At 47.5% G+C, this 10,078-nt stretch overlaps 1 non-coding gene across 1 annotated transcript; it reads right to left on the bottom strand.

The window, feature by feature from the left end:
* Positions 1–329: 329 nt before the first annotated feature.
* On the bottom strand, positions 330–401 carry TRNAA-CGC (transfer RNA alanine (anticodon CGC)). Its single transcript has one exon. It is a non-coding gene; the product is annotated as a tRNA-Ala (tRNA).
* Between the last annotated feature and the right edge of the window lie 9,677 nt (positions 402–10,078).

The raw sequence follows: 10,078 nt of genomic DNA, 5'->3' as shown, positions 1-10,078 counted from the left end.
GACACAAGATTGCAGGGGTCTCGTCCTTTATTCATTTTCTTCCATCCACACCTGTCCCCAGCAGTCCCAATATCGTTCCCGCCAAAGGCCCTTTCTTCCCGCCCGTTCTCTCCTTATATCTCCTCGATCACCCCTCCCACTAACCCACCTATTGGTGGGAATCCTTCCCCTGACACCCCTACAGTAGTGCTGTTCATTGCTGACCCTATGACATGTTGGTCTTCTGGATCTGTGCTCAGCAACCATAACGAATGAAAACAAGCAGACGTTTTGTGCAGGCCACGCATATTCCTTCGAGTAAAATTGTCCACTGGCAAAATATGACCTCGTGGAGATGCCAGGGATTGAACCCGGGGCCTCACACATGCGAAGCGTGCGCTCTACCACTGAGCTACATCCCCATTCTGGTTCTACCGGGGCGCAGTTCCACCTAGGTATGGGTTGAAACAGAACCGGCCCTAGAGCCTTTGGGGGCCCTAAGCAAAATTTGGTTGGAGGCCCCTTTGATGTATGATTTTTTTCACCCACTCGCTAGCAGTGACTCTAGGGGGCCCTCTGCTGGCCACGGGGCCCTTTGCAATTGCAAGGGTCGCTTAGTGGCTGGGCCGGCTCTGGGTTGAAACTTCGTCAGCTTCTTCCTCTCCCTCGTCACCCCACTCACTCTCCTGTTGGCCCTGGGCCCTGGACACATCGAGTCTGCACAGAGTCCAAGCAAAATGTATTTCTTTGAAACAAAAAGAAATAACAAGAATACATGTGGATGGATCCTATAATGCTTTCCCAATGTATTTATTCTTGGAAATGTTACTGGTAGGAACCTCCTGGTTACACCAGCCCACAGGGGAGTATTGTGTCCGTCCGTCGTGCATCCAAAAATGGGAGGGGTGGGGCTAGGTGGAAAGGGGAGGGTGGGGAGGGGGTGGGGAGGGGCTGGGAGGGGCTGGGTGGGGGGTGGGAGGGATGGGGCTGGGTGGGGAGGGGCTGGGTGGGGAGGGGCTGGTCACCCCGTAGTGCCCTGATAAAACTCAACATTTAACCTACTCACCCCGGTTTGTGCCCGCCCTTACAGTCGGCCATATTTGCGGAATACACCACGCCGCCGTTGACCCTGGCCATTGACCGAGCAACCTAACGTTCCTACCAGCTCCCTCCGCAGGAATGTGTTAAATTCGAAAATAAAAAAAGTGTTTTGGATACTTCTAAGCACTTGTTTTCATGTCCAAATGTTTAAGTAAACTATTTGATCACTGTGTGCATCGCTAGTTATACAAACAGCAAGTTCCGGAAATCAAGACAAATTCATCCGAAGGTATCGTTCATATCGAGTAATATTTACGAGAGTTCACGTGCACCCCGATTACAGGGACATGGACACAGCCAATTAATTTTGGAAATCAACCTTTGTTGGAGACATAAATTAAATAAAAGCTTCCAACATGGAGATGCCGGGGTTTGAACCCGGGCCCTCACACATGCAAAGCGAGCGCTCTCCCCCTGATAGATATGTAGAGGAGTAGTGGAGAGTGGTGGCGTCGTGTGCGCTGTCCGGTGCGGTGACCTCACGGGACCTGGGGTCGCACGCGCTGGGCAGTGCACGTGACATCACCCCTCCGAGGGTATATAAGGGAGACCCCGTAACGTAAGCGGGGTCACTATAGGAACGGGGGAAGTAAACAGGGTGAAGAGGGAACCAGGGATAGTGAGAGGGATCAAATAGGGAGTCTGGGGAGAAGCCGGTGGTAGCCGAAGAGGTGCTTCTCTCTCCGGTCGGTGGAGTCGGCAGACTCCACGATCCGACACGAGAGAGAGAGACCGGAGCTAGCCGGCAGGGACCCAGACTCAGAGTAGGACCCCTAGCCCCTGGGAGTTGTGCACCCTGTGTAGTATTGACCAAGAGTAATAAACCCTGGCGGAAGCCCCTAACCATACCTCCGTCTCCGAGTACGTCCGTCGGAACTTCTCTACAACTGGTGTCAGAGTGTCTGCACTGCTGCTACAATGTTTACATCGGGAGCGGAGCGCAAGAACCCAGCGACGGGACGATCGGAGGATGAAGACGGCGGGGAGGAGGCTTCGGCAGTGACCCCGGAGTCCGGGGCTCCTGTGACAGGCCCCGAGAAGACGACGGGCGGGGGTGCCAGCTCGCCGCCACCACCGCTGGAGACGGGGAGCACCCCTGCAGACCTGCTGAGGCAGCTCCTGCAGGCGATCGCGCAGCTCTGCGCCCGTCTCGACATCGCGGAGGCGAAGTTGGGTCCTCCCGGTCCGCACTCGGGATGGGAGTAACTGTCAACTGCCGGGACGCCGCGAGAGGCGGCCGCCATCTTCGCCGCGACGCCCCAGCTGGCTATTTTGCCTGCGACGTCGCCAGCGGCGGCCATGTTGGTTGGGGCGCCTCAGGCGGCCGCCATTTTAACTGCGACGCTGCAGGTGGCGGCCATTGTTCATGCGACGCCGCACGTCGGCGCCATGGCTGCCATGGCAACTGCGACGCCGTTGTCCACCGTGGGTGCCGCCGCGACTTCGTGCCACACCGCGCGCGCGGGGTCTGCCAGCGGCGATGCCACAGCTCCGCACCATGCTGCGCCCGCCGGGGGAGCCCCAGGTACGTCCGGGGCTCCACACCTCGCCGCACCACGGGAGTTGCCGAGGGTGCCGCCGTGGTTCCGGCCATCGCCGCGCTGGCGGGGTACGCTGCGGGTGTCGCCGTGGCCCCGTGCATCGCTGCCGCGGCTCCTCACGATGCCGCGCCGCGGAAGTTGCCGCGGTTCCGAGCATCGCCGTGCCTGCGGGGTTTGGCGCGCCCGCCACCGCGGCTGCTATAGTTGCCGCGGCCGCGGGGTGGGCCGAGGGTCACGCCGGGGCACCGCACCTCGCTGTGCATGCGGGTTTTGCCGCCGGCGACGCCGCACCAGGCTGCTATTTTGCCTGCAGCGATCGCGGTGGGGGCCGCCGGCGACGACGCGGCCCCGCACCTCGCGGTGCCTGGGCGTTGCCATGCCGACGCCGCGGCTCTGCATCTTGCCGCGGCATGGGCAGCAGGAGCCGCCGCTCGGGCCGGCGCGCGCCTGGCAGGAGCTGCGTTGGGCTGCTGGGCTGCTGCGGCTCTCCCGGGGCCTGTCACTAGCTGGCACGGTGCCTGCCCTGGCGATTCGTGCCACATGGGGAGGCGTGCGCTCTGTTGATGGCCTGTGGAAACGCTGCCGTCGGCCTCCAGCCCTCATCGCTCAATTGTGTTATGTTGGCGTGTTTTGTCTAAGACTGCCCAATTGTCCGTTTTGGTGTGTTTTGTCTGGGCTGCTCAATTGTTCAATTGTTGTTTGTTGGTGTGTGTTGTCTGGGCCATCGGGATTCCGCCTTTGTATTGATGGCAGCGCGTGATGAGAGTTTCAAAGTTTTGAAATTTGATTGATTGTTGTCATGCTGCCTGGATGTTGTCGGTTGGTTGTGAATATGTTGGTTTGTGGTTCTGGGACTCCTCTACTTTTATATTGTTTACAGCCGAGTCGGCTGAATTTTTTTCACAGGGGGGGGTGATGTAGAGGAGTAGTGGAGAGTGGTGGCGTCGTGTGCGCTGTCCGGTGCGGTGACCTCACGGGACGTGGGGTCGCACGCGCTGGGCAGTGCACGTGACATCACCCCTCCGAGGGTATATAAGGGAGACCCCGTAACGTAAGCGGGGTCACTATAGGAACGGGGGAAGTAAACAGGGTGAAGAGGGAACCAGGGATAGTGAGAGGGATCAAATAGGGAGTCTGGGGAGAAGCCGGTGGTAGCCGAAGAGGTGCTTCTCTCTCCGGTCGGTGGAGTCGGCAGACTCCACGATCCGACACGAGAGAGAGAGACCGGAGCTAGCCGGCAGGGACCCAGACTCAGAGTAGGACCCCTAGCCCCTGGGAGTTGTGCACCCTGTGTAGTATTGACCAAGAGTAATAAACCCTGGCGGAAGCCCCTAACCATACCTCCGTCTCCGAGTACGTCCGTCGGAACTTCTCTACAGATATATTATTATCATTTTAATTACTGCTTTAAATTATAGTTTGTTCTTCATGGGTGGCATTCTCCAAAATGTTCTTGCTGTGGTTTTCACACCTGATGATGATTGCCTGTGTTGCAATCGAAACGTCGTGAGAATTGTATTGTTTTATTTTTATTATTTTATCATTTCGCTTCTGTGTGACTTTACCGAAAGAACCAAGAATATTTCTAATAGGCAAAGGTGCAGCCAATAAATAGCTTTCTCACGCTACTACTGGCCTCTACAAGCGGGAGCCCTCGAGAGCTTCTCTAGAGTGTATTTGGCCTACTCTTCCACACTGACCAGAAGAGGTTGGAATATTCACACTATACCACACTTTACCATATACATTTACACAGTGTTGTACCCATTTATACATTTATACTGGTGGGCGGATAGAGGTGGGGGAGATTCTATTAACTTGTCCATTGCTTCAACTGCCATGCCAGGAGATTGAAATTTTGACCTCTGGATTGCAAGTCCAGTGTGCTCGCCATGCCACCACGGCAACATCCGGGGTTGTGCCAATGTTTAACATTATTGCTGAATTAACTTCTGAACATATCTAAAATAGTAATGATTATTCTTTGGTTCTTTCGGTTAAGTCACGTCTAAAGATAAAATAATAAATTAAAATAAAAACATATTACGACGTTTCGATTGCAACACAAGCAATCATCATCAGGCAAAAAAGAAATGGCAACAAAAAATCTAACTAGAAAACTATAGACAGACATACAAGCAGACAGACATCACAAGGACACAGAGAGAGGACACATATCGGCACAAAGAGAGGGGTCGTTTCTGTGACGGTCCCTTAAATATAGAGAGGGGGGCAGGGACAGAGAGAGGGAGGGGGCCGAGAAAATTAGCATATCAATGAGTGGCAAAGTGCTGCTGCTACTCTAGTAAGATGACGACGTGGCACGGCACGCAAGCTTGTAAATTAGGAGAAAGGCACACTAAAATTAAATAACCTCGCAAAATATCGAAATGTGATGTAATACAACACAGAGAGTCGGTCAACACACAATTAACGCATAGCCTGGTTGATTACGTATCTCAAAGATTGCTAAGTTAGAGTTTAAGTGTGAAACTTCCAAAGAGAGGACACAGGCAGAGAGAACAAATAGCCAGAGAGAGAAAAAAGAAAATCTTAAAACTTCCCCGTAGAAGTGGTTCAATCTTAATTATGGAGCTTTCGTGACTGCAGGAATTATTCTTTGGTTCTTTCGGTTAAGTCACGTCTAAAGATAAAATAATAAATTAAAATAAAAGCATATTACGACGTTTCGATTGCAACACAAGCAATCATCATCAGACAAAAAAGAAATAGCAACAAAAAATCTAACTAGAAAACTATAGACAGACATACAAGCAGACAGACATCACAAGGACACACAGAGAGAGGACACATATCGGCACAAAGAGAGGGGTCGTTTCTGTGACGGTCCCTTAAATATAGATATGCTAATTTTCTCTGCCCCCTCCCTCTCTCTGTCCCTGCCCCCCTCTCTATATTTAAGGGACCGTCACAGAAACGACCCCTCTCTTTGTGCCGATATGTGTCCTCTCTCTGTGTGTCCTTGTGATGTCTGTCTGCTTGTATTTCTGTCTATAGTTTTCTAGTTAGATTTTTTGTTGCTATTTCTATTTTGCCTGATGATGATTGCTTGTGTTGCAATCGAAACGTCGTAATATGCTTTTATTTTAATTTATTATTTTATCTTTAGACGTGACTTAACCGAAAGAACCAAAGAATAATTCCTGCAGTCACGAAAGCTCCATAATTAAGATAGTAATGATTACAAAAATATATATATTTTTTTCATTAAAGGCATGTGTCCTATGGTGAAACACTACATCCAGTGTTTTGGAAACAAATGTATTGGATTTATTTGGCTCGAGGAATAAAATTTAAAACATTTATAGGCGACTGCTTTAAGTCTACATGGACCCTTAAAATAACTACCAGGGAGAATTGTACATTTAGATATATTATTATCATCATTTTCATTACTGATTTAAATTATAGTTTGTTCTTTATGGGTGGCATTCTCCAAGTTAACCAGCCTCCACAAATCTCCTAAAAATATTGTTTAACATAAACCCAAAGTGATCATACAAAAATATTAGACTCCTAAATAAAAATGTTAAAGCTACCAGAGGCTTTGATGTTCATTTTTTTCTTGGACAATTTTTTCGAGGTTTATTTTTTTTTTACAATATTATAGAAGGGATTATTATTAAATCTGTTTAGTATGTCTGTGTGGTTATTTGTAAACAGATTCTTCAGAGCGTATAAACACGAATTGTGATGAAAATGTAAAATGCCTCCAATATAAATGCAATCATTAATTAGAACCAGGAGCAAATCTTTCACCTCGAGTGATATTTAATTTTCTTAGCTGTCACCTGTAATAAAAAGCGCTCTGAACAATTCTATCAAAACAATTATTCGAGAGTAATTTTGGGCGCATGCTATGCGGTTGCATTGAACTGAAAAATGTTCAGTTTTAATTAATGATGTGGTATATATCACGTGTATTTATTTATAAACATCATTATTTATAATGGTATACATTTTTTAAATCCTGTACAAACCATATTGATACCAATTCATTATAAAAATTGCAAGGTAAGACTATTAAACATCTTTGAAAGCCACTTAATTATTGAAATGGTTGTATCAAACAAACATTGCAATGCATTAGGCATTCATTTGTTTGCAATAACACCCTAACATTCATTCATTTGTCTGCAATAACACCTTAACATTCATGATTAGCATTCGTCGACGATAAACATTACATGACATCTAACAAATACAAGTATTCCTGTATACAGTAATGCGAATTTAAACAGGTTTCCGTTTTTTTATTTTACAACGTATGCTGTGGGTGGCAGGGTTTTCTTTAGAATAATCAATGGCCTGTGGACACTATTGACCACATGTTGATAGTGTATCAACATAATGTCAGCCTGTTTGTCTGCTCAAACAAGCCACTATAATGTGTGTTGTGTTCAAGAAATACAATTATATTTAAATTCGAGACACTGAAACACCAGTAAACTTTAATTAAAAAAATACTCTTGTTTACTATTAATCATTCAGTCCATATTAATGTGTATATCATCATAAACATGACGTGTCCTTCTTTGCGATTATAAAATATCGGCTGGTGCAAATCTGCACGATGGCTGCTCATACTTTTTGGCAGTGAAGGGGCCAAAGTACAGACAGCACCAGCAGCCTCTGTGGGGCACTGTTTAAACTAATCAGATATTCTTGGCTACAGACCCTGGGACTCTCACATGCAGAGAGAGAGAGGTTATAAAGGATGCTTATGAGTGCATTTCAAACTGGGCATCCCATCTCCCTTGGGGGGTCTGGTGGGTAGGCAACAGGACCTGTCATCAGTCGGAATGGCAGATGGCCCATGACGACTATATAGCGGAACTACAAACACATTTCAGTGAAATTGTGCTGAATTTATATTGGATGTTGGTTGTGGAGGCGGTGGAGTGGTGGCTCAGTGGTTAGCACACTGCCTTATGAACCCGGCAACCTGAGTTTGATTCCCAGCCATGGCAAACGTGATTGGCAAGTGATGACTGAACCGGTCCTGACAGCCCCACCCCCCCTCTCTGCAGTCCACTCTGATCAGCATGGTGAAGTATAGTCAAACAAAGCCTATTATCAACACTTCATCGACCAGTGAATTGACAAGGGCTGTAAATTATTGATCATTTATGTTTCATCGGTTGTGATAGTGTGTGTATGTATAGAGGGGGAGCGGTAGTGTAGGGGGAGCGGTAGTGTAGCGGTTAGCGCGCTGCGCTATGAACCTTGAGACCCGGGTTCGATTCCCGCTCACGGCCAACACCAGTGACGATGATCTGAACCGGTCCTGGGCCTCCCCTAGGTCGACTCAGCCTGAAATGAGTACCTGGTGCGGTGTGTAAAACATTGCCACTGGGGAGACAAAGGCGGTCGGGCGTGGTGCTGGCCACCCACCCCCTCGTGTACCGTTCTGGCCTTCATAGGTGCTCGCTGACAGCACTTGCCCCTACAGTCTGTTAAGGCTATACGGGGGATCTTCATCTTCATGTATAGAGAGTATGTGGTTTGTGATGGTGCAGTCATTCATTGCACTGTGCTGTAAAATATGCACCATGACCTTGTTTGATTCCCAACCATAGCAGACAATGAAACATCATAACATAAGTTGTCCTGGGCCTCCCCTAGGTTTACTTAGCCTAAATGAGCATATAGTATCAGTGGCCTGGCCACACTGCAACACTGTGTGCTATTCCCGATTTAATAGATGCTATCTAATGTCGCTTGTTCCACGAATCTACATGGTTATAGGGAGATCGTTATCTTCATGTAATATAATAGACCGTGGTATGTTCATTAAAAATACGGAACCTGTGTCTGGCCTGTACACGACTTGATGCCAATGTGCCTTACCACTTTTCTTTACTTGAAAAGCACCACCTAGCCCGGCACACGTGCTGTGGTGACATCATTGTCAAACGAGGGCTGTTGAAATGTGTACATATTGTCCTAATTATTGCATGACTAAGTGGTTACAAATTTGCCGGATTGTTTTTTTTTATTTCAAGCCTCAAAAGCCTATCGCGAATTAAATTAACGGCACCCCCCAAAAAAAAAAGGTTTCATGAAAAATATAGCGGTGCGGGTTAAATGTGGGTGAAGCGACACAGCTGACATGGTGCTTCAATTGCGTGCAAGAGCATTGCAGCCACATAAATTGTCCAAGATATGTAACACAGTTTGATATGGTAGAGATCGGATTACGTATTCAAGAGATGTTCCATATCAATTACATCCATTGGACTCTGGTGATCAATTCAGAAATAATGTAAAATTGGTCTTCACCAGCAGGCTACCATTGACTTGCTGAATTCGTATAGATGGACCCCTAATGTGTTAAAATTAAGCCGCTAAAATTTAGACAGATATCAGACAGATACAATTTTCCCAATTTGTGACATTATCGTGCAGTTGTATATGTTTTATCATTATGTAAATACACGGTTTTAAATTGCTTCATGTTTAATATACCGTGCATAATAACGCTTGCTGCCACGGCCAAATGGTTAGCACATGCGACTTGCAATCCAGAGGCCTCTGGTTTGATCTCACGACGCTGCGGTTAAAACAATAGGCAACGGCTTTTAAATCCCTCAGTCCCCATCTACCCAACAGTATAAAAGGCACACGACAGTTGATCGGTAGGTCACGCGTGTGGCTGGGTAACAGTGTGGGTACTCTATGGGAACCTCATTTGCCAGTAAAAATATGATAATTGGTTTTTTACCCTTCTATCTGGCAACAAAACTGACATCTTTTTACAAGGAGTCATGTTTGCATAGACCGCAATACCTGCAGTCATAATACAAACAAAAGACATAACTCTGATAATGTGCACTGTCCTTGAAGTTGATTGGTCCACACCCGAGACAGCACTAGTGCGCCTTTTGTCGTCATCTGGTCCAACCCATGTGAGACTAGGCTCTAAGGAAAGCTGTCTCGGGTGTGGACCAATCAACTTCAAGGACAGTGCACATTATCAGAGTTATGTCTTTTGTTTGTATTATGACTGCAGGTATTGCGGTCTATGCAAACATGACTCCTTGTAAAAAGGTGTCAGTTTTGTTGCCAGATAGAAGGGTAAAAAACCAATTATCAGTGTGGGTACTCACACCTTTTCTTAAGTGTCTGGCCAGCATTGAAGAGTAGGCCAATGCGCCCTCAAGAGAAGCTTTTTCACGAGCTCCGTCTCGTGGAGGCCACTTTTACAGCTGTGCTGTGAGCTAAGCAATAGCAAAGCTGCGAATTGACTATTTTTTTACGAACGTCTCAACAAAGCGGTTTATTTTGATGGTGAAAACTCTCGAAATAATTAAGCGCCTGAGCTATACTTGACTATGACAACCTTTTCCCATAGATACTCACTGAAAGGTGAGACAAAATGCGTCTCCAGCGGCCGTTTCCACCAGCAATGGCTTCAGCTGGGAGAGGTGAAGGAT

This window comes from Lethenteron reissneri, chromosome 35 (genome assembly GCF_015708825.2).
Source record: "Lethenteron reissneri isolate LAM-NWPU_2019-01 chromosome 35, ASM1570882v1, whole genome shotgun sequence".
NCBI lineage: Eukaryota > Metazoa > Chordata > Hyperoartia > Petromyzontiformes > Petromyzontidae > Lethenteron > Lethenteron reissneri.
This window is presented reverse-complemented; position numbering and strand designations above follow the sequence as displayed.